The 26,621-nt window shown below is 32.4% G+C and overlaps 1 long non-coding RNA gene and 1 pseudogene across 1 annotated transcript; one reads left to right on the top strand and one right to left on the bottom strand.

Annotated features, from left to right (window-relative positions):
* Nucleotides 1–1,258: 1,258 nt before the first annotated feature.
* On the bottom strand, nt 1,259–3,070 carry LOC124820665 (UDP-glycosyltransferase 73C3 pseudogene; annotated as a pseudogene).
* Nucleotides 3,071–8,512: 5,442 nt separating this feature from the next.
* On the top strand, nt 8,513–9,167 carry LOC148190806 (uncharacterized). Its single transcript, XR_015782946.1, has 3 exons — nt 8,513–8,647; nt 8,723–8,826; nt 8,894–9,167. It is a non-coding gene; the product is annotated as an uncharacterized LOC148190806 (long non-coding RNA).
* Nucleotides 9,168–26,621: the final 17,454 nt, after the last annotated feature.

The following is a 26,621-nucleotide window of genomic DNA, read 5'->3' as shown; positions in this document are numbered from 1 at the left end:
ATGATTAGGTTGAGTATTCTTCTCTTTCCATCACAACTTTCCAAATGTAATTATTAGATTAAAGACATATTTATCTTTTAATTATCTGTTTTTTCTTAAAAAAAAATTCTTATAAATACAACATCTCTCTTATCTTCCTCACAATTTCCCAAAACAAGAGAAAGAAATGTCCAGGTAGCTTTCTTCTTCACTTCTATTTTCCTTTCTTAGTATTTTAAATTCTGAAACATCTAATTTCATTCAATTAAAGTTAGAGTTAGATTTATTCCTTCGTATTCTTCTTAAGCCCTACTTTATAAATAATGGTTTTCAATCTTTTAAAACTTCTTGTGAGGTTAAAAGATCACCTAACTTCAAATTTTATAGAAAAGTTATAATAAAATAATTTTATTGTTTTATGTAACTCCAGGTTAAGTATCCATCCCAAAATTACTTCAGGCTAAATACGCTTAACCATGGAGTTATTATGGGTTAGGTTACCAAAAAGTAATTGGTGATATGACTAGCCAAATCAATTCCTTTAAGTTATCTTTCAACTGTATAGTCTCATACCTATACAGTCTCTAGATCCATCTCATTTCGATGTATATTCGATTCTTCCATGTGCCTTCCCACTGGAAGCTTGTCAGGAGCCGTTCTTTATTTGCGTTTCTTGTCCTTCGTGTCTCTTGCACCGGCGATCACTTTCCACCCTCGTCAATGTCAGATGTCACATTTTACTTATGAAATACTTATGTGGAAATTATATTTTTTACTTATTGTTTTGATTTTAATTTTTTTTTGTATCTATACTTTTTTTTATGTGCAACATCAATAATATTTATGAATGAAGGATTTTAATATATATGCAAAGCATTAGAATAGTTATACCAATTTCTAACACATATTTAACATGTAGGAACTGCATTTGTAGTCGATAATTTTGACTTTTAAAACTTTTGGAAGGTTAAAAATTCAATAATTATGCTACCAAAATTTTGTAAGCAAATTTCAATTTCAAGAATTGTAAAGTTATAATGTCAAGGGATGATGATTAAAATCTAGATAAAATTGAACTGAGATGAGTATACCTAAATCTAGGTTGAATCGAATTAACTTATAAATATCTTGATCGATCCAAACTATAAAAATTAAAATATAAATTTGAAAATAAAAAATAGAAATTAAATTCTTACTTTTTAGGTAATTTAAAATTCTTTAATTTTTTATAATCCATTTAATCTAATAAATTTTTAAAATTTTAATTTTTTAAAAGATCTTTATTTAAACCATATATTTTATCATAAAATATTTTAATCGGAAACACAAAATATAAAAGTTTGCAGCTACATCATGATCTAATGGAGTGGAATACGTTTATTCATAGGTACTAAAAATCTAGGGAAGAAATGAAACATATGACAAGTACCAGTCTGTTTTCTCCAAGTGAGAAAGATCGTCTATGCATCTCTCTGGCTTTGTTGCATGATATTCTGGATAAGGAGTGTGACATTGGAGTGAGAAGATCCACCTTGTTCTACAGCTTTCTTAGCCATATCTGCAAATTCTTTAACCCTTTCTCTGATTTTTTCACTTTCCATAGTCTCATCCATCAACTCGTTAATGGCTCTCTCAACGTCTTCTTTTTTAACCAAAATGCTCGTTTCCTCTGCCTGACCCCATTCCACAGGAACCTCCACCCCAACCTTCACTCCCACTTTTAATATTTGCACAATAAGTTTCTCATTCAGAAACTGGTCGCCAAATAGAGGCCATGTGACCATTGGCACACCAGCACATATTGCTTCCAAAGTTGAGTTCCAACCACAGTGAGTCAAAAACCCTCCGATTGCAGGGTGTGACAGAAGTAGTACCTGAGGTGCCCAACCATGAATCACAAGACTTCGACCTTTGGTCCTTTCCTCAAACCCCTCTTCCTTCATCCACTTCTCCACTTCCTCTAGTTGACTCCCTTCCCTTATAACCCAAATGAAGGGTCTATTTGAGGCCTCCAAGGCCAAACCCAGCTCTATCAACTGCTGTGGAGATATGTTACACATGCTTCCAAGGCATGCATAGATCACACTCCCTGCCTTCTGCAAACCAAGCCACTTCATGCAAAAATGTTCATCAATTGAGGCTTTGTTCCCTCTCTCAGCCTTGTCTAATTCATCCCTGTTGCTCAGTGAAACAGGACCAATACACCACACTCTACCCTTTCTGGCCTTCTTGTAAGCGCTGGCATAATCCGCTTCCAACTCCTCAAAGGAATTCATTACCACCCCATAAGAAACCCCTTCAGCTGCACCTGTTCTGGCATAAAATTTTCTCCATTCAGCATCTGTTTTTTGCGCTGGAAGCTGTGCTTTGGTCATCTCAACCTTGTCGGGCAAACCAGGCAAAACGAAGTACTCAGTGTTCGACGTTATGCCTGAGAGAAGTCTGGATTTTCCCAGGCTGTACATACAGAAGAGACTGAAGCAACTTTGTCCCAAGAAAGAGATCCTGGGGATGTTGAATCTGGTAGCAATGGTGGCTGTATAATGTAAACACATGTCTGAAACTATGCAGCTTGGTGGGGGCGTTAGATCTTCCAAGAGTTTCTCTACTTGCTCCTTTTGGGTGTTGCTGTTGGCAGCATTGAAGAAATCCAAGCCAGCGCCCAGTGAAGGTAACATGTCAAGATTCTCACACCCTTCTGGCAATCCAGCTTCTTGATATGGGAATTGGATTTCAAGTAGTTTGATTTGAGACCCTGAATCGATGGAACGGGCAAAAGTTGCTTTGAAACGGGATGCGTTTTGGTGTGTGGTGATCACTGTGACAGTGACACCCCGTTCGGCCAGAATTTTCGCTATGTCCATCATTGGGATCATGTGCCCTTGGGACATCAGAGGAAACAAGACAAAGTTGAGTTTTGAATTTTCGGAAGACATTTTGTGAATGGTTTATGGAAATGAGGCGGTTGTTATAGATTGAACTTGTTTGAAATCCTGAGAATGGATTTATTTATAAACACTTATTGGTTATGAAAGTGCCTCGAGTTTTAGATAAAAAATATTTATGTCAGTACACCTAGCCAATTTGTATATGCAAAAACTATAGCCACGTGCAACTGTTTTAATCATATATTAGTATTTTAAAATTTAAAAATAAAACAAATTCAATTAAAATATTAATATTTGAAGATTGCTTTTGCTATTATCGGTGCTTTTCATATAATGTAGTAAAGTAAGAGACAGAAGAAAATAATGACAGCGAAGTTACATCTTTATTTGGGTCGACTGATGGAGCCTCGTTTGAATTCAAATTGATATTACCTATTATTATTTTTTAGAGTAATCATAATTATATATCTTAATTTTATTTACATCTATTATATCTATATATATATATATATATATATATATATATATATATATATTCTAATTTCTTTCTTTTTATTATATTATATAATTTATAATTTTATTATTTTTAGTTTTTATGTATATTTAAATAACAGTGAAAAAGTATTCCTCATAATACCCTACTTATGTCTTGAAGACTGACTTTCTTGAACGCTAAAGTAAAAGAAAAATGTGGAAGCAAACTCATAACAACGTAAAAGGGAAGCAAAGAATTAAATATTGATACCGAGTGTATATGTCAAGATAAGTAACATACAAATATTTCCTGATAAAGATTATATTACGGAAATAATATTTAATTATATTTTATGTAATTTATAAAGTTGGATATTTTAATAAGTTTTATTAAAAAAAATTGATTGAATGATTAAAATATTTTTTTTGTTAAAGTATCTTATTTAATTTTACCATTAACATAATAATATTGTCATTAGTTTTATTTTGTCATACCCTTTGTTCAATTCGTACTTTTTCTTTTGAATTTTCTCAGACTCATTATCATGTCAATAAAAGTTAAACGGTAAAGTACTTAAACAAAAATGGAAAAAAAAAAACTGAACACTGAAAATAATCGTTTTTTTTTAATAAAAACTAAAGTAAAATTTTAATTAAAATTAATCAAAGTTACAAAAATAATTAAAATTTAATTAAATAGTAAATATACTAAATGTAAAAATGCCTATTCAACATACCAATTACATATAACATAACTATATAAAAGATTTTAGGTTTATTTGAGAAATAAATCAACATCCTGATTAGGTGCTAAAAATAATTAAGGGTAAAATATGATCATTCTTTGTCCAGTAAGTGTAAGGGCCTGAAAATATATGGCAGTTGGGCCTTATGTTGAAGCATCAAGACCTATAACACTAAGGACACTATGACTTTAGGAATGACTTATCAGATCTGAGTTTATTATCTCAGCTTCCCATTCTCTCTCTAAAAAGCTTGTTCCTCCATTTCTCTCTGCCTTCTCTCTATCATTCCCTCACTTTTAGTGGTTGCATGTTGGATTAGGTGGTGCTCAAGTGACCGCGGCGTAGAGACCTTCGCAACCATCCAAATAGATTTTCATTCTTCAGCGGGTAAGTAGCTCTTTACTGTTCTCTGCTGTTTTGGACCTAGGGCAAGTTGCATGTGCCTAGTGTACCCTCCTTTACTCCTTTACGTTTTTCTCCGTTCATTCTAGCTCTAAGAGTTGTTCTTGATCACCGCATTGCGGGTTGTAGGGTGCTGTCTAGATTATTCGCGTGTGGGGTACTAGAGCTGCGGGTCTTGGAGCTGAGCAAAGAAGTTTCAAGGTAAGGGGAACTAATTATTTTCTTTGAATTTATTTCTTGAATCTGCTTTGTAAATGAATGCATGTTGAATTTTGAATTGTCGTGCGGTTTTGTACGGTACTTTGGATTTTAAGTATATAGGATGATTTGAATTGAATGGTGTAATTGATGCAACTGTGATTGATTTCTTTATAGTGAGCAGAGTTGTTGGTTACAATGGGTTGTTGGTTACAATCACGAAAGAGCTATTGGTTATGGTCAAAAAAAGAGCTACTAGACATGATTGATTGTTCTAATGTGTAGTACCGTACTATGTTACATGTTTTTACTATGCATATGTTTTTATTTTTAGTTTACTCATATTTATATTTATTTGTATTTATGACAATAGTAGTATATCATTTGTGTTTTATATAAGAAAAAATGTTAATGCAAATGTTTCGGTTGTTAATATAAGAGATGAAATTAACTTGTAAACTTGTAGTGAAGATTTTTTAAAATTATTTTGTATTTTATTTTAAGCAGTTATTTGAATTTATGTATTTGAAGAATTTGAACTTACTTTTTTTGACTATGTAATGGTTATTTTGATGTTAAATTCAATTTTAAATATTTATTTTTAATTGCAAAAATTTTATGTTTTAAGAGGTTTTAGTAATCAAAATTTGGATGTAAATAGGAAGCTTAATGTTATTTTCTTTACACTTTTATTCTAAAAGAAATTAGAATATCAATGGATAGAAGTTATTACGGTTGATATGTAAATATTAGGTTTAATGTCTCAATAGGTCCCTATTTTTGTTCAGAATTTGAAATAGGTCCTTTTATTTTTTGGCGTCTCAATTAGGTCCTTATTTTTATTAATTTGATGCAAATAAATCCTTTCCGTTAATTTCATCAAACGGCGTTAGTGAATGTGTGATGTGGCCTTACACGTGTCAATACTGTTCTTAGGCCACGTAACACATTCATTAAGGTCGTTTGATGAAATTGACGGAAAGGATTTATTTGCATCAAATTAACAAAAATAAGGACCCAATTGAGACGCCAAAAAATAAAGAGACCTATTTCAAATTCTGAACAAAAATAGGGACCTATTGACACATTAAACCTAAATATTAAGGTACTCATAAAAAAGACAATAAATCTAGGTTTCTTAATTGTGATTAAATTACTCTGTCACATCACTCACTAAAATCATAGTTTTCTTATTTTATATTTACTTTCCCAAAAGTCTTAATGTTTGTTTGGTGTTACTTTATGGTGGGAAGTTTCAGAAGTTTCTAAGAAATATTTTCATTTCATTTTGTACCCAAATTTTGAAATCTCAACAAATAATAGCTATCGAAGATATTGGATATTATTTTTCCACTTAAAAATTATTATTGTAAAATGAATGAACCATGAGGAAAAATAATTTTTTAATCTATATTATAATAAACATTTTTATCCTGCAAAAGTTTTTAACTATATCAAACTTGTCATAAAGTTTTTCAAATATTATTTCAGAAAATGTTATTTTCAAGACTAAAATTATTCTTAAAATAAACACATCAATATTGAAAGATATAATCATAATTAACAGACATGAAATAAAAATTTACATAACTTTGTTATTTATAGACTTGAAACAAAAATAAAACAAGAAAAAAAAATACAATGTTGATTAATTTTAAACAAAAGTAATGGTAATAATAATGTGATGAACGTACATCTTCGAACAAAAGGAGTGTCAAATATTTAATTTATTTACTGTTTGCTGGCCTTGACAAATTAGTTTACCTATAAATTAATTTAAACTTTTGAAATATTTTCATTTCATTTTTTTATTGTTTTTGTCTTAATTTTTCTAGAGGTCTTGTTGAAACCTATTGATTTACTTTACCGAGAAACTCAGTAAGATTTGCGGTGAAAAAGCTAGACATTTTCAAGGGCGGCTTCGAGAAAAAACTCTTCGTATACGCAACCTAAAATGAGAGTAAAATACTTTATCTTATAAAGATACTCAAATTGTACCATTTTTTAATTTTAAAAACTATATTTTTTTTTGGTAAAAGATCCCGTTCCATACATCAATATCATATAGTTTAGTAAATAAAATAACATTTTTGTTCAGAGAAAAAAAATTAAACATGGGGTGTTCTGAATAGGATTGTGAAGTGTAGAAGTTAAAAATAAGAAAGTATAAGCGATGATGGGATTCAATTATTTAAGAGTATGATTGAAGTTACATTTGTCAAGATCTTAGGTAGATTTCTTTAAGATAGTTTTTAGTTCTAAAAGAAAAATAGTTAAAAATATAATAATAAAGTAAAAGTATTGAAAAAATTAAAGAAAAATATGCATCAAAATGAAAATTAAGGTAGTGTTTAGATTGGAGAATGAAGACCTAAATATTTCTTTTTCGTATTTTTGTGAATTTTGTTTAATGTAGGAATTTTTTTATCTTCAATACGGTCTTTTGGTGACTATGTTTAATTCGATTTTTTTCATTACACTCTCTAAATTATTAATTTAAGATGAACAATGTATGTATGCATCAATTTGTGATTTATTTTAATTTTTTTAAATTTTTTCTTATTTAAAAAAGTATTCAATGGTCAAGTTAACATTTTGTCATATGACAATGTCAGTGTTACATGTCAAGTGGGTGTTAGTGTCATATGTCAAGTAAGTATTAGTGTTGTAACACCTAAATTTTAGGCATCACGAAAACATAGTAATTGAATTTTTATTTTTAAAATCATTAATATGTCAACTTAATTCTTGTAATACACATGATAAAATAATAGAGGAAAAATGTATGACATGAATTCAATTTTATAATTGATATTACATTGCCTTAAAAGAATAAAAACTTATTAACAAATGAGTTAACCAAGATTTCCTTTTTCTGATCTTTCCCATCTTCTTGTTACTTTCTACATAACATTCGTAACATCTGCATTATCAACTACTCCCATATAACACAATTATTATACAACCATAACAATAAACACAAGTAGTATGATGGAAGCAACACTGCATTAACATGGTTGGTGTTTGGAGCCTCTAAGCTCAAACAGTCTTCCTGCCAGGGAAGTAAGCTAGAGGAGAGTGAGAGAATAAGCACACAAGGTCAAATCCAAGAGTATAAGAACCTAGGGGACGACATGGACGACACTCATCCATGTCAGCTATATATTCTCTCTCCTACCCAGACCATGCTAGTGGCTAGTGGCTCGTGGCATAGTCTATGAGGCAGCCACTCTAGTGCATGGTATGGAGATAAGAGAAGATGAGGCCAAGGTCACGGTCGATGAAGTTGTTGTAATAAATGCCTTTGTTCTTGTGCCTTCATAGGAGTTTGTCACGGAACATGCATTGAAGTGCTTTGCGGCCTGGCCTAGACATTTGGTTGGTACTGTATCTGACCCCCCGGTAAACACTCCTACTATATACTTCTCAATTTGAAACCTTACTTCTTATTGACATCAGAACATAACCATTTTTTCATCTAACAGCAAACAGACAAAGAGAGAAGTCCTACACCGAAGAAGACTCATTTATCTAAGGACGACTCTCTTGGTGTGTTAGACGAGCTTTGTAACATCATTGCAGATGTGCCAATGATTGTACCATGGGATTCTGCTACATTTGGAAGACATATTGAGATCTCATTGTACTTGCATCAGCAAGATGTTAAGGAGCTTGCGTCGGGGAGAAAAGAGATTAATATTTCATTCGTTCAGTTGTGGATTATGTAAGTTGATGAGAACTTTTTTATATAAAATTGATTTATCAAGTTACTTATATCAGATCATTTCTTGATTTCAAGTATATCTTTGGTGTCAGTAACAAGATGGGGTTCAATGATGTATATAGGTTCATTGACCCCCAAATGACTCATAAAGGAAATAAATTTAATGACATCCAAGCATACATCACTAGCTGCTTTGCAATGGGGAAGGAGATATATTTTCTCCCTTATATACTTGGGTAAGTGAAGTTTGTTAACTTTAAAGTTTTATTTATGATTTTAATATATGAAAATTAAGTTATTACCAATTTCAGGCGTCATTGGCAGCTACTTGTGATCTTCATACCGAGAACACTGTTGTATGGTTTTGTTCATTACACAAGTCTTCTCCCAACCCCCTTAGACAAGTAATAGATTGGTAAGAAGCTTAATGATTGAACTTTCTTTGTTATATAAATGTATGCTAAAACAATTTTTTTTAATAGTTCCCTTGCAGCACATATGATGTTTGGGAGATCAACTGCTAAAGCTAAAAAGCTTGCATGGTTGGCCCTTAAGATATGGTATTTTAGTCCATACTTTGTTACACTTTGTACCATTCCAATGATGTTATTTAACATTTTATAATGTAATAGACAAACCAGCTCACATGAGTGTGGTTACTACATCATGTATTCGATGATGACCATTATTCGTGCACATGTTACTAGTAGATGGGAAATAGTAATATTTTGGTTTGAATTTTATTTTCTCTATAGTTTAGATTTCATATACACTAATTGAAATCATTGTGTTTTATTCAGAGATTCAATTTTATTACTTAAATTCTAGAGAAGTCACTTAAACACATAAGGAAAACACTGGCTAAATATATAATTCAACTCTATATTACTATGTAGATATTAGGATATAGTAAGTTTTACCTTAGCATATTTATAATTAGTTTAACTTTGTACATTGGATTGATTTATGCTTCTAAGTTGATTTATGAATACATTGAATTTATTTATGCTTATAAGAAGTTAATTTATGATTACATTGAATGGATTTATGTTTTAATATAATTTTTATAGAAAATATATGCTTCTAGATTGTTCGTGACTGTTCTGAGTTGTTAAGTATATGCAGGTCTGTTTTTACAGTTAGGTATGTTGTAGAAACAAACCTGTTCTTACAAAACACAAGGGAATATGCCTCGGTTGTAACCATACCTAAGGCAGAAAGACCTCAATGGCATCGGTTCAGGTCACAACCGAGGCAGAAAGGCTGGCGAAAAAACAAAAAAAAAAGTAAAAACCACTTTACTGCCTCGATTCAGATCCAAACCGAGGCAATAATGTCTGATGAATTTAACAGATTATGCAAACATTATAATGGATTAATTCATACAATTATGCAATGTGCAAAGTGTTTCAATCGATGATTAATTTGTAAACAATGAATACACATCATAAATAGTTTAAGCACATATACAGATATAATCAAGCAACAATTTTGCGATATTGTTGCGCAAGAAGCTATTAAACATTTCTCTTGTCATAATAAAAAACACATGTGAGATATATGTTCAGTTGTACATAGCTACCCCTATCAACACATGGTATTGGCTCTCTTATTTATAGGTGATGCAGAGCCTCTATTCTTTGTCAATTTCCCTCCAAAATTTGACTACATCTAGTTGTATAGGCTAGCTAGCAATGCACATAAAAAACGCTGCTTCACATGGTTAACCAAGTGCACACATGGAAAATGCTACTTCGCAGGAGTTGAGCACTTGAGGGTCTTGGCTGGGCGCAAATAGAATCTAGAAGACAATTCCCTTTGTAATCACTAATCCAAAAAGCAAGCCCCCAATCCGGAAGTCAACCAGATTTTCTCCCTCTCTTTTGCTCTTTTGCTTCCTTTGACCAAAGAAGCTCTTCGTTGGTTGCTCCATGATCTCCTAGCTTTATTGTGTCCTACAAAAGCAAAAATATACAAGTATTTAATGGTTAGAGTCCTTCTAAGGCTTAGAGGAAAATAAGAAAGAGCTTTTAAAAGTTTGTCTTCTACTTTTCTTTCTTAGCCTTAGCTTAAGTTGATGCTCCTTTAAATAGATTTCCCTAAATAGGTTTTCATCATACCCTTCCTCTTGAAAACGATATGTCCTCAAATTGGAAAGGTATAAAGAAGCACAACTTTAGTTTATTGCTTTCCTCCTGGATCAAAAATATATCTACAACAAATATGAAAGATGAATATTATTAGAAGAATGTATCCAAAGAAGATAATACAAAAAGATGGCCTTTTATTTTTAAAAAATAATTTATTAATAATATACTTGGCCTTTATTTTATTTTTTCTATCACTTTGTTTTGAACATTCCCCTTCATTGTGTAATAAAACAAAGTGTTCTAGGATATAAGTAGACTTTTTGTTAGAACACTAAGAAGCGTAATGTCCTTTGTGACCACACCTAAAACACTTGGTCTGTTTTACCCTATCATTTTAAGAAGGTTCTTTAGAGGGATATTTTTCTTTTTCATTTTCTTTTTCCTTATCCCTATAGGTCCCCCTTCTTTTGATTTGAAGGGTTCACCCTCCTCTTGGAATATTTCCTAGGGTAGGAAGAGCTAGAGTAGTCTCTTTTAGAGGAAATTTTCCTCTTCAATTGATGCTCTACTCTAACACAAAGTTGGACTATTTCATTAAGATCATTATAAGGTAAGAGTTCTACGTTATCCCTTATGTCATAATTTAGCCCACTTTGGAATCTAGCAATTGTTATCCTTGACTCCTCTCTTATCCCAGCCCTCAACATGAGTAATTCTATCTTTTGTCTATATTTTTCAATACTTATGTTTCTTTGTTGGATTTTATGGAGCTTATCCATTAACTCTCTATCATAGTAAGTGGGCACATGCCTTCTCCTCAAGGATAACCTTAGTTCATTCCAATACCTGATTAGAGGTAGATTCCTTAGCCTTAGGTCTTTCATCAAGGTTGTCCAACAATACAAAGCATAGCCTTGAAAGCCAAAGAGGTCATGGTCACTCTTCTCTCATCATCTATTTGGTGGCACTCAAACAATTTCTCTACTTTTATCTCTCAGTGCAAATATTCTTCGATATCATCTTTACCATGGAAGGAAGAAAGGTCTATTTTAGGTTCCCTTGTGTAATGTTCCCTAGATCTTTGGGTTCTCCTAGGAGGTGATTGATAAGGGTCATCATTGTGATGACTACTATAGCGTTCTTGCTCACTAGAAGGAAATGATATGTCTCCAAGGTATTCCTTTATTCTATGTGAAGACCCTACTTTGTGTTTGCCTTTATTTTGATTAATCAAAAGTTGACCAATCATATTCTTAAGCTCACTAATCTCTTTATCTCTTTGTTGAAGCTTTTGTTCAAACTCTTCCCTTAGTTGCAGGCTATCATTGATAGGTCTCACACTACCTTTACACTAGATTGGCTAATACTTGTGAAGTGTTTAAAATTTGTTTTCACAAATTTTTGAAGAACTTGCAGAAGTTATGAGTGAAAGAGATTTTCACAAAAATTTTCTTTTATTTTAGATGAAGGATTTTTAGAGAGAAACTAAATGTAAAGTTGCTCTAAGTACCTCCCAGGAAGGAGAGGTGAGTAACAATTAGGCAAGCTTAACAACCAAGTCCTTCCTAGCCAGGGTTTCCTTGGATTATCTTTACCTAAGCTTCTAGGTAAAAATATTTGAAAAAGCTTTTTCAAATGCAAATTAAAATGTTCCTAAACCAAAAGAAGGTTAGACTAATATGCTATGTTATCCTAAATATCATGGAGACTTAAAACAGAAAGCATTCAAGCAATCAAGCACAATAATGGAAATGTAAATTCAAATGGTAATGTTAGACAGTCCTAAGTTAAAGTGCAAGTGACACTTAGAGCTCCTTCACACACTTTCACACTAATGCATGATATTAAGCTATTACAAAGTTCAATTGTGAACTTGGAATTGCACCAAGGGAAATTTACCAAGTCACTTAATCAAATAGCAAATCTACTCTAAAACAACAAAGGTTCCACGATATTGGCACCCAGACACACTTGAATAATTGCCTAACACTTGATCTTGCCCTATGCTTACAACTTTTGGTTTTAATTCCTCCAAAATATATTGAGCAAAGCCTTTTCTGGTTGATTGAAATGTTGTTGGAATGTGAAAACAACTTGCTGGACAACCCACTTGAACTCCAAATTCAGTTCCCTCTCCACTTCCTAAGATGCTACCTTAGTAGGGGAAGGTTTTTGCAACTTAAATGCTCCAATAGAACTTCACAACACCACTAAAATCATTCAAAACAATCACCAAACAGATTAGCAATTTACACCAGTTTTAGCACCATAATTTAACTTGAATTACACAACTTAGGAGGCCAAAAAGCTTAAAAGCAATAAAAATAGGTGTAGAACAAAAGTCGACACTCAAATGGATCCTAAGAAGGGTGCTAGAACAGATTAAACAAACAAAGAAAATGAAATGCAGGTTGAAATCAAGATTTAAAAAACACGTTGATAAAAATCAGAGAGTGTTTGATGAAATGCCTAAATGAAAACCAGTTTTGGTGTTTTTGGTTTTTGATTGCTCTAAACTGGATTGTTTAGTTCTAAAGTCTTTTTAACACTTTGCTTTACTTCTTTTGGTCATTTATTTCCACTCTAAAATACTGAACCAACTCTTGCTACAATCCAAATCGAAATTGAAAGTTAAATCATCAAAATAAAAACTGATTTTTCAACTCTGCACTAGAAAAATGACCTAAAATTGGTGGTTTTGGAAGTGATTTTGCACAAAAGTTATTCTGACACTTTGTTAACCATCTCAATAGTTTTAATTCACCAAAATACACTTGTCTGAACTCTAATGAGGCACAAAACAAAACACAAAACTCAAATTCACCGTGTCAATTCCAAAATTGATGGTTCAACACTCCAAATTGCACACAGGTCATTCTAACTTCAAATGAACTCTTCTAACTATTTTAAAACATCATTTTGGACTTATTCATGCTTCCAAATAGCACAAAAACATAGCAACACGAAAAATGACCTGTAATAACTCAATTATGCAGAATTTGCATCAACCACACCACTAAATTTGAATTTAACTGAATCAAATGATAAGGCAACGATAAAAATGACTCTAGGAAGTGTAATTATACTAGACCAAGATGGAAAACAACAGCTAGGATGAATCAAACTCAGACTGGAGATTCAAAGAAAATTTACACTGTGAAAAGTTAGACTAATATCAAAATAGTAAGGTGTTTTTGAATTTATGGTAAACAAGCTATGTTAATTGCATTTCATTGCTTGTTTTTCATTTACCACTCTTTTTCAACCTTAAACATACCAAAATAGTGCTGGAAATTGCTCCAAACAAATCAAAACAGAATTTCGAAGTGCTTAAAATAGATTTCAAATTTTAAGCATGATTAAAATATAAAATCAGATTTGTGGTGTTTAAGCTCATATCACAAAAGCTAGATCATGATATCATTGCCTCATTTGGTTGATATATGGCTACACAAGATTCTAAACTAAAACAAAACCAAAAATCAAGATAGAAACACACTAGAATTCAATAAAGTAGTGGTTAAAACTACAACAAACTTGCACATGACCTTTGACAAAACAAATTTTGATTTAAAATGAAAATGACTCAAAACAAGGAATTTCACCAATTAAAACGTTAAAACAAACATGAGAAAACATTAGAAATAGAGAAACAATGAATGATAACACGAAATCAAATGGAAACAGTGAGCACAAACGTTGAAAACAGAACATATCACTCAAAATTGAACAAACCAACACAGACGTGAATGGAATTGACGTATCTCTTGAAGCGTGCTCAACCTATGCTCTAACTACCACTTGATGGAAGCAGCTTCAGGCATCACACATGAAGAAAACTCCAAGGAACAAAGAAGCAGCAAACTAAAGTAAGTGCAATTGAAGGTGTTTGATGAAGGTTTGAATAAAGGAATGGTTGGTGTTTGGAGCCTCTAAGCTCAGACGAACTTTCTACCAAGGAAGGAAGCTAGAGGAGAGTGAGATAATAAGGAGACATGGTCTAACCCAAGACTATAAGAAGCTGAAACAGGTTTTCTGCAACATTTCATTACACTTAAATGGAAAATTACATGGTATTGGCTCTCTTATTTATAGGTGAAGAGGAGCCTCTATTCTTTGTCAATTTCCCTCCAAATTTTGACTACATCCAAATGGATAGGCCAGCTAGCGACGCACGTAACAAATGCTGCTTCACATGGTCAGCCAAGTGCACACATGGAAAATGCTACTTCGTAGGAGATGGGTGTGCGAGGGTCTTGGTTGGGTGCGAATAAAATTCGAAAGACAATTACCTTTGCAATCTCCAATCCGGATAGCAAGCCTCCAATCTAGAAGGCAACCAGATTTTCTCTCTCTCTTTGCTCTTTTGCTTCCTTTGACTAAAGAAGCTCTTAGTTGGTTGGTCAATGATCTCCTAGCTTTATTGAGTCCTACAAAATCAAAAATATACAAGTATTTAATGATTAGAGTCTTTCTAAAGCTTTTAGAAAAACAAGAAAGAGCTTTTAAAACGCCTTCTTCTACTTTTGTTTCTTAGCCTAGCTTTAGTTGATACTCCTTTGAATGAATTTCCCTAAATAGGTTTCCATCATAATATGGTTGAGCTAACAGCAAAAGAAAAAAGAACATCAAAACACTAATACAACATATTGATCACAACATTAAGCCATACTTTAAACCTATACATCAACCATACTGAATATGTAGTACAACTAAATAAGTGTTCCCTCATGATCAGTTAAGAGATAAACAACTCAAAGTTATTTGTATAATTTTTTTTTTATTAAAATGTGACAATGAACAGACAACTTGTTAGACAAGACATAGTTAGACGATACACTTAAATGTTATATTATTAGTTCAGTTTAGATTAAGCGATAATATGTTTTCTCCATTACATTAGACATTTGAGTTCGCTTTTTCTTAGTAAACAATAAGTATTTTGTTGCGCATAAAACATGAAAGTTAGATGAGTATTAATAGTAGTGCATGACCTAATTTTGCTGTGTTTTCTTTTAATTGAATTAATCAATTTTCGTGTAATTTTGTTCAGATATACTAGTGCATGACCTATTTTTTTTTAGTTTAATATATTAATTGCATCATTAATTACTTAGTCAATTCGATTTCAAAGAATTTCAATCTAAAATTTAAAGATTTTTAAAGATTGTGAAAAAAGTTCAATTCACTCTCCTCTCCTAAGCTCAACTACTCAACTATCTTTTTAAGACGTTTAACCTTAATGCTTACTGTAACATCCCAGATTATATAAAAGCATATAACATAGTAAGTCCACATTTAAATAAAAGAGAACAGTTAGAGTAGATTGTAAATAAAGTTTGTTAAGCGTACAATCATCCGATAAGGAGTCAGAATTTAAAACTTAAGCATACTAGAGTATTTCACAAGATAAGGAATAACTGATAGAATCCTAAGGAGACTAAACAGTAGCATCATCTTCCTCCAAAGCCTGCTCTAGAGGCACCTCATCCATCTCTGCTTACATCCAAGTGGATGATCATTGCAAAAGAAGCATACCCAAGCAAACACAAACACACAAGCAAGGGTGAGCTAGATATAAAAATCATGTTATAAGAGTCATAAACAACATGCAAGTAAAGACGGATATACTATACTACACAAACATGACTTGTTGCACTTAAACTTGACTCGTCCGGACTTAGAATGATTGTCGAGCTATGGCGGGTCGTGCACTCGTGGTGGCCTCTACTACTTTGCAAAGCCATTTCCAATGTGTTTCACCCTACCACACTCACGAGGTTAGTTCGTTATCACTCACCTTGGGCCATACTAGAAGCACCCAAGACTAGGACCTCCTGCTACTACTCACGACATGGTTTAATCCTCTCTACTTGAGAATGATCGACCATTGTAGTTTTAGGATAACCCCCAAGACTGAGCTACCATGCAAATCATTCTAAACACTAAGGGCATCACCATGTATCCCCCTTGAGGATCATGGAATTACGTCCAATACTGATACTTTTCACCTTAACACCAACATGATAATTCACACATAAGCCCTTAAAGCAACTGGAACAATTAAGTAAAATAGCATACTGGAATAAATAGGAATACAGGCCGAACACAAAACATCAACCCATAATGAGCAAGACCGAACACCCGGTGAATGGTAAGACCGAATGATATCTCTCTTCCCAAAGACAGGACCGAACGGTCCATAAATGGTAAGACTGAAGAAGTGACCGAACACTATTCAGGATCGCTCACTAAGAGAGACCGAACGCTACCTAAGAGACGGAACGCTCTTGATATTGAACGCTACTTAAGAGATCGAACTCTCCTTAAGAGACTGAATGCTACCTGAGAGACCGAACACTACTTAAGAGACCGAACGCTACCTGAGACCGAACGCTACTTAAGAGATTGAACGTTACCTGAGAGACCATCCACTAAGACCGAACGCTACCAAGACCACCCACTAAGACTAAACGCTACTTAAGATATCGAACACTACCTGAGACCGAACGCTACTTAAGAGACCGAACTCTCCTTAAGAGACTGAACGCTACCTGAGAGACCGAACGCTACTTAAGAGACTGAACGCTACCTGAGAGACCATCCACTAAGATCGAACGCTACCAAGACCACGCACTAAGACCGAACGCTACTTAAGAGACCGAACTCTCCTTAAGAGACTGAATGTCACCTGAGACCGAGCACTAAGGTCGAACTCTACTTAAGACCGAGCACTAAGACCAAACGCTAACAAGACCGAGCACTAAGACCGAACGCTATTACAACCGAACGCTAAGACCGAACGCTCAACAGCGCATGGCCGAACGGTTATCAGTTGCGAAACTTCATAATTCTGCAGAATTTCTGTAGAATTATGAACAACACCTAACATAATCATTCCTAACCATTTTTACTAACTTCTAACACCCTTAATTCTTGTTTTATACTTAATTAAACTCATCTAAATGATTATGAACATTCCTACTACCATTCTAAAGTGATTAAGACTCGATTTCAACTCTAAAACACCAATTTTCCCAACTTAGGGATCAAAAACCCAATCCTACTGCTTTGCACCTATTTTGATCAATTTAGTGACTCAAACAAGTCACAATCCACTTGCTAAGACTGCCCCAACAGCCCAATTATACCCAGAACCCCTAACTCTCAAATTCACTACCTCACTTTCTCCAAAATGACCTAAAACACTACCAAATCACCAAGTTTTCTACCTAGCTAAAGTTACAACAGATTTCACACTTCAAATCACTTCTAACATGATCCAATACAGTGGTGTAACATCAACAATACCAATACCCATAACTATTGTTGTCAAAATGGATTGGAACTCGTGAGTCAACCCAACCTCCCATGGGTTTAGGTCAAGTTGGGTTGGAAAAAAAATTGAAATTTTGATATGGGTCAATTTTGAGCCCAACCCACTAAGAATTTGGCTTACCCGGGTTGAACTCATGGTGAACCAGGTTGGCTCACCAATCCACCTAATTTTGCTTTTTGTGCTTTCATTTGGATTATATTTTGAGTTTAAGATGATTTTGGATGTTATTATATGTTTTTATTTTGAATTATCTTTGGAGTTTAACATCATTTTGGGTTGAAAGTTATTTCGATTTGAATTCGAAAAAATTTGTTAATTTTTTGGAATGAAAAAAAAAACTTTAATTAAGTGAACTAGTGAACTAACCAGTTTAATCCACCAACTTGTGGTGAGTCAGGTCAGATTCAAATTTTTTCAGCTTGCTAATAAGTGAACATTGTTGAGCTGGTTCACTAAGTGACCAACCTGTGGTGGATCAGGTCGGGTGACCCATTTTGATAGCACTACCCATAATAGGGTGGTTGAGTCGTCTTGCCATCACAGCACTAGACTTGTCTCCTCTGCTTCTCAAGGTCTTACGAGTAAAAACTTTGGTGCATCTCACACTGAACATTGTACTCAACAACGAGTCGGGGTTATAGAGCGAAACATATTTCCCCTCCCCACTATGTTGCATAAGTGAGAGGGTACGACACTTAAACTCATCCTCTTCTCACATTGCATGATCGAAAAGGATCCCTTCCCTGCATCACACGACCGAAAGAGAAACCCTAACCCTCAAGGGTATTACACGAACTCATTCTCTTCCCGCATCATATGATAGAAGAGGATCTCTTTTTTGCATTGTACGGCCAAAAGAGAGACCCTAAAACTCAATCGTATTACAACCAACTATCTAGACCACTCCTCTCTCTTGAACAAGTCAATAGATCTCTTAAGTTATCTCACAACTCAAACTTGGTTCCTAGGCAACTTGCACCCTATTGCCCATCAAACTAAAGACATGCCAGCCGAGAACAATGAAGGCACTCAATATGATAACTATTTCAGACGTCAACATCCAACGTTAGCAATATCCATATACAACAACATACAATGTATCACTAGTGCAAAAGAGCTTTTTAAGTATGTTATTTTGGGCTTTTTAGGTCTGTTTTAGAATAGACTTAAATTCAGCAAACTTAAATTTTAAATCTCTTATTAAGCAACAAACTTAAATTTTAACTCTACCGTGAATCAACAAACTTAAATTTTCCACTCAAAATTGCAAATCCAATCATATATTCCATTAGCACCTCAGTCAACCACCAATATATTCATCTTTCTTATATAAGTTGTCATACACAATAAAGATGAAATTGGAATATAATACAAACAATCATTCCCTCAATTCAATTCATTTTCACAACCAAAGAAATACATCAAGAACTCATATATTCAATCACATTCTTTACATAACATAATATAAATCAGAAATAGGAAAGAGAAATTGAAGTCATTAGTAATCACTCCGAATAAACCCTAAAACCCTAAAAATTATTAACCCTAAAAATCACTATAAGACAATGATTACAATCTAAAACCCTAAAAAGACACGACGGTAGCAACAACGGCAGTGGCAGCAGCGATGCTAGTGGCGACAACAGCAACCAGCTACGACGCGAGCGGCGGTAGCAGCAATGAGCAGTGGCAGCGACAACGATGCAAGAGGGAAGACAAGACCTGCGAGGCAACGACTATGACATGTGTACCCGCAAAAGTAAAAAGAAATTGCACGAAGATGAAGATGGAGGGCATGAGCAAGTATGGAGAGGCACGGGAGGGGAGAAAGTGAAGAAATAAGTTTTATGTATTATGTGAAGAAAAAGTAGATTAAAGATGAATTTAGATTTAACTAATATAAAATTAAAATTTTTTATTTAAAAAGACTTAAAATATTAATTTAAATCTAGTAGAAAATTTAACAAATATAAAAATTAAGTTTGTTTGTATTTTAATATATTTAAAACCAAAATTTAAGTCTTTGATGAGATTAATTAACAAATATAAAATATAAAATTTTATTTATAAAAGTGTCACCGTATATTTATTAAGTCTATTATTTTAAATAGAGACTTAAAAGACTTAAAAGCCTATGTTTATAGTACTGTATTCGAGAGAACCATAGCTAGTTCAACGTCTCAAACATTCATCCAGGTCCAAATACCACATTTAGTCAAAAACATAAATTCATAGCAAGAAAACATGCTCAAAACAGCAGGACCCCATAATAATCCACGCTCATAAGGAAACAATTCAAACATCCAATTTCAAAATCTTTCAGACCAACATTCCAAAGATACAAGCATACTTTCACCATAAATTTGCTTCTTTACAGAGAAGCTAAACGAGTATATACATGGAATTCTATCTGGTCATAGATAATTCAGAGATGAGACACAACATGCTTGCAATATCTATTCTGCCTCAACGATGCAATCATACTTATCTACTTATAACATATACCCACAACACCAATTTACACATGTAACTATCATATCCTACAATACACATTAATTTTGCACAGAACCAATCACTATAATATTACGCTATCTTCTCATACATACTTGTGATCATGCAAGGACCACTAACACTTAGCACACATAATCAACAAAACATTACCTAGTTCTTTATTTATTCATATCTATACCAGTTTTAACATACAATTCGGTTTACTTTTTAATTAATTCACTTGGTTAGTCTATGAACATATCATACCATTTACCTTCGCGCCACATACAACACGCAAACAACATATTACCACTATACTAATTTAATTCCTTTGATTATACTATTAATTAATATTATTTTAAGTTATTTTTATTTCGTACATATCACATATTACACATTTCCTCACAAGACTTTTATTCCACCACAATAAACTCTAACTAATTAACCACAAGGTGCTTATATGCATAGAATGATACCAATTTTTTGGTTCTTATAGAAACTCAAACCTTATCCACCTAATTAAATGATACTTTCTTATGTTTTGTTTTATTTAATAGTAATCCTTTATGTAGTAAGAAATGACAACGTCTTCACACTTTTTATTTCAATTTCAGTGTTGACCTGTCCTTAGTTATAACTGATTTATTAACTAATTGCAATTTAGCATAACTCTCTATTTTTTATTCTTTTTTAATTTTTTTTTATAATAAATCCAATTGTCTGATCAAAATATTTCAATTTGGATTACATATACTTACAACATAAGTCTAAACTGATCCAAACTAATTAAAGTGAAATAAAACTCAAAACCAATCAAATCATATCCACACCCCTATTTATTATACAAATATCTTAAAGAAATTATAAGCATATTTTGCAAGACGAAATAGAATTATTATGTTCATGATTTTCTCATCATTCTTAACGTAACAGTGTATTAAATATTAAAAACGTAATTGAAATAAGTAGTGTTTGCAAATTAAAGTGTTATTTGATATATTTATTTCCTTGTTCTTTCTAATAATCTATAACCACAATTAAAGTTGTATTATAAGTGAGTTACTCTAGTAGGTTATGATAGGTGGATCAGTCCACCAAAATTTGATAGGTCAGATTAAAGGTTTAATTTATTTTAACTTTGTTTTTGTTTAACTTCTCATATTGAAGGATCCAAATTGGAGTGACACAAACTGATACATTGAGACACTCTTTTCTAAATAAAAATGTAAATAAAAAAATAATTTAAAAATTTACCTTTTCATATTATATCATACAAATATGTAATAGTAAATTTAAATTACTAATATTTTAAATTAAATTTTTATTATTAATTATAGTAAGTAATTTTAAAAACTTAAAAAATAGTTACATGATTAAATATATCTAAAAAACTTTATATTAAAGATATTTTTAATATTTTTTATAAACAAACAAATTTTAAAATAATATTTTTCAAGAAATTAAATAAAAAAAAAGTTGACATATTGGTCCATTTTTAATAAAATTGGTCTATTTTAATACGACAAAATTCATTATTTTTATTTATTTTACAAATGGTGAATCAGAGCAAAGTCATCCATTTTATCATCATAGTCTTTACAGAAATGATTTTTCTACTCAAATTTATTTAATCTTAATGTTTAGAAAAAAGACAAAAAAATTATATTTTTATAATATTTCTAGTTTTTTATAATGTGTTAAATAAATGTAAGTATACTTTTATTATAGATGTTTAATTTTTTATTCATACAAATCATAGATGACCCACTTAACTTTAATGTTAGAAAGGAAAAAAAACTGATGGACTGGGGAGGAAAGTGGTATCCAACTTCTTAAGTCGTCTTCAGGGAGACGTAGTGGAGTTGGAAACGTGTGGCATGATTTCTGTGTCTCTTCTAGAAGCCAACCCCACCCAACCCAACAAACATCATAAGTTATCAAAGAATCCGAAAGGAAAAAACTAAAACCATAAACCATATCATTCTTCTAGATACCCAAATATAAAAATGTCACAAAACTAGGCCTGTCACTGTCATTATTTTTGGTCATTCGTGTTAATATAACAATCATATCTCTATTGCAGTTATTGAAATCTCAAAAACCTCTCTCTCAGTTCTTCATTCCTCCTCCCATAGCTCAAGGGGTTTTTAAGCTCAAAGTAAAAATTCTGTGACATGGGTATTGTTATTATCAACAAGAACAAGCCCCATGTGTTGGTGTTGTTAGTTCTCTTGATTGCTTCTTCAGTGGCAGAGAAAACTTCCGTTGTGGAAGGAAGGACACTTTCCCTGAAACCCCTTCAAGGTAAACGAAAGAGAAAATTCAGAATTGGGACAATAAATTTATATAAATTGATGTTCAGTTTTTCATTTTATTCGATGTGGAACTTGGATGTTGAAGACTCTTGTATCTTGTGGCATGGATGCTAATTTTGTGTGATGAAATTGCAGAGTATTCAAAAAACTTAGCTTCCCTTGGAGTTGTTTGCAAGTGCTGTGATGGAGATGGAGGTGGCTGCAGAAGCACATGGAGGGAGTCATGTTCTAACCTTCAATGTTCTCCATGGAAATCACACTTCATAATCTCCTAGATCTTTTCTACTCTTCATTTTGCTCTGTTTTAAGAGATATTTATAGGTGTTTATTAACTCTTCAATCTCATTCTATGTACTCTTCAGTGTAAATTTTGTCAATATATATATATATGCTTAAATTTGGGATGTATATCTTAGAAGGAGTTAGAAGCCTTTGACCATATGGCCAGTGTGGTTAAGCATTGCATGATTGCTTAATGAGCAAATGGTAGACTCTTTTTTTTAGTATGGCGCATAGTGACAAAAGAACAAGCACAATGGAAAGAGAAAGGATTGTATGATTCCCCTCTTTATTTATTTAATTTATACATATACATCTTTTATTAGGTTATTTAAAAGATAAATTTTATTCATTCAACTGTTAAATTTTAATTTTATATCCTCATAATTGTTTGTACCGCTTTGTTTAAATTAAGAAGTGATTAAATTATTTATATTTTGGTATGTTTTGAAAAATACATATTATTCTTTTTTATCTATATCAATAAGATATTAAAATGATTTTAAATGGAAGTAGAATTTTTTTTTGAAAACCCTCAGTTGGTCCTTATTTTTTTATGGTAATCTTAGTTGAGTCTTCATTTTTGAAACTGTCTCAATTGGGTCATATTTTTTGTAAAAATGAGCAAATTTTACTCTAACCGTTGAGTGTTCTTAAACGACATTAAGTTTAACTGAGATGTATTTTATATTTTGATGACGTGGTATTGTGCATAAAATTGAAATGGTGATGTGTTTTAAATCATCAAATCCACGTGACGCCAATGTTTCTTCTTCCCTCCAACCACTGATCACCTTTCACTTCTTCTGCTCCTCCGCCCAAGCTGCTTCCTTTCCACTCCCACCCTCAAACTCTCACTTCCCAGACACACACCCTTTCTCCCTCTCAAACTAAAAAAAATGCCACCGTCGTGTGAGAACAAAAACCTCAATCTGGAACAGAAACGTCATTGTTCGGAGGTCGTACGTTGAATGATCAAAATTAAATGGAAAACATATAAATGCAATGTTTTAATATCATCAAAGATTTATGTTTAATCTAATTTGGAAGGAATTTATTTTTTGACATTCTTTTCCCTAAACTTTGCTACTTCCCTAAACTTTGTTTTTGTGATTCGCGGACAACCATTTTGTTTCTTTCCTGTGTCTCCTGCAAGGTCCCTGTACAGGGAGGGTTCCTTCTTCCGTTGATTATGGTTCATGCGTAAAAATGAAACCTGTACAGGAAGGGTTCAACCATCTCGAGCATGCATAAAAGTGAAACCTTTAACCAACCCAGAAGTCTAAAGCACTGATCTTTACGAAGAAACTACCATAAAGAAAATGAAAAGATAAAAGCAAAAGAGAAACCAGAGACCCCAAATGTGAAAAATAAAAAGTAGCAGAATTTAGTTTGAGAAAGAGTGGAAAATGAGGCATCATTTTGTATATAGTTCAGATTGTATGATGGTATGTATGTGCATCTATGAAAATTCAAGGTCTGTGCGTTTTCTGCTTTTGTTATTTCTTCCATTAATCTCGTGAGTGTATTCTGCATTCAAACACAGAATCACAATCAGCTATTTATAGTGGTGTATTTAGTCTTATAACTGTAAGAGGTAGATTATGCTTCTCCGACTACTATAATCGTCTTTTCTGTTTGTGGAGTCGCATAATCGCATTACGGTGACACTTGGACTATCCAATATTATTAAAAGTTTTGGTACTAATCTTATGGAGGTGTTCTATTGTGGAGAATCTCTATACCTCTTCTTTGCCAATAAAAAAGTAGCAGAATTTAGTTTGAGAATTTAGCAGAATGTATGAAGAAAGAAGCGCTCCGTCGGCGGAGGAGAAGAGGAGTTCGACAGACGCGCCCTGCGACATTTTTTAGTTTGAGAGGGAGAAAGGGTGTATGTTTGGGGAGTGAGGGTTTGAGAGTGGAAGTAGGAAGGAAGCAGCTTGGGTGGAGGAGCGGAAGAGGTGAAAGGTGATCAGTGGTTGGAAGGAAGAAGAAGCATCGGCTCCACGTGGATTTGATGATTTAAAACACATCACCCATTCAATTTTAATGCACAATGTCACGTCATCAAAATATAAAAAACACCTCACGCCGTCTCATAGCACTTAACGGTCAGGATAAAATTGGCTCATTTTTATAAAAAAATATGATCCAATTGAGACAGTTTCAAAAATGAAGATCCAACTGAACTTATTATACAAAAATAAGACCAAACAAGGGTTTGAACCAACTTTTTTTATATAATTTTTATAGTGAATAAATTTTTAATCATCTAACAATGATTTTAAAATAAACACTACTTAATTATAAAGTATTTTATCAGTAAAAACATTTTATTCATATTATATTAATTGTTTTATTTACATACAATATGAATAAAAGGTTTTCACTAATATATTTATCAGTGTTTAATACTATAATAAGAGAACAATGACAAAACGAAATAAGACTAACTCTAAAAGAATTAATATAGTATGGAATATTGTAATAATTTTGACATAGTACTTAAAATGAATTAGTTGGCGATTCTCACCTCAATTAGACTTATACAATATAAAAATCATCTTCTCATACAGAAAAAAATTGAATAATACTATAAAAGAAAATCGTTTTCGCTGTCACTTTTTTGAGTTGCTAAAAGACTTGGCACAAACATTTTAGCAAACAAAATTGCGAGAACAAATATTTGGTAGTGAAAATCTTAGTCAGAGACCAATTTTCAATCCTCAATTCAGATTGTTAAATAGTCACTGAAATTTTGGTTGATAATTGATCACTTAAAAATTGGTTATATCATCAAATACAGGGTAGGGGACTAATCTAGTCACTAGAACATATAGGTAATTTCAGTCGCAAAAGCAAAATGTATAGCGACTCAATTTCCAGCTTATTTGGTCACATATATGATATTATAACAGCATATAGGTTTCGGTCATGACAATACCTAATTTTATCTTGATAAATAAAATTTGTTTTTAGAAAATATAAAAAATAGGATTTTAATTAATCTATCAAATGAAAAATAAAAAATGGATGGAATAATTATTTATTCAAAAAAACTAATTAAAAATTAAAAAAATAGAAAAATTGCTTTTTTAAAAAAATATATGATGAAAAAAATAAATGAATAGAAAAAATACGTAATAAATAGAAGAAAAAACAAGAATATAAAGATAAAAAAAAAAGAAAAGCAAAAAACAAAAAGGGAGAACCCAATCCATGTTTTAATATATTTCACCTAAGAATTACTTTTACATAATAACCTAAAATCCACGTTACTATTATCCTTTTGGGTGTTTCATCATCCATTCGACTTGCACTTTTAATTTCCTAAAATACCCTTAGGTGGACTTTATATTTATTTAGAAATTCTATATTAAGCATGGACTACATCCCATTTCATCCTATCACGAAACATGTATCCTTATTTTTCATTTATTTAAACCCTATACGTTGCATTGGTAGTGGGGGATTATTTGAAGGTTTGCATATTATTTTTGTTTTAATTTGTTTCATGTGCATGCACATCAACATGTATTAGAACAAAAAAAAAGCTTCACATGTGCATATTGGATATAAAAATCCAATTTTACCTATATCGGATGTCAATATCCTGATGTTTTGTTCTTCTATTATGTTTATCAGATATGAAAATCCGATTATACTTATATCAAATTTGGATATCCAATGTGTTGTT

This window comes from Vigna umbellata, chromosome 11 (assembly GCF_029865625.1).
Source record: "Vigna umbellata cultivar VRB3 chromosome 11, Vumbellata_1.0, whole genome shotgun sequence".
NCBI classification, from domain to species: domain Eukaryota; kingdom Viridiplantae; phylum Streptophyta; class Magnoliopsida; order Fabales; family Fabaceae; genus Vigna; species Vigna umbellata.
This window is presented reverse-complemented; position numbering and strand designations above follow the sequence as displayed.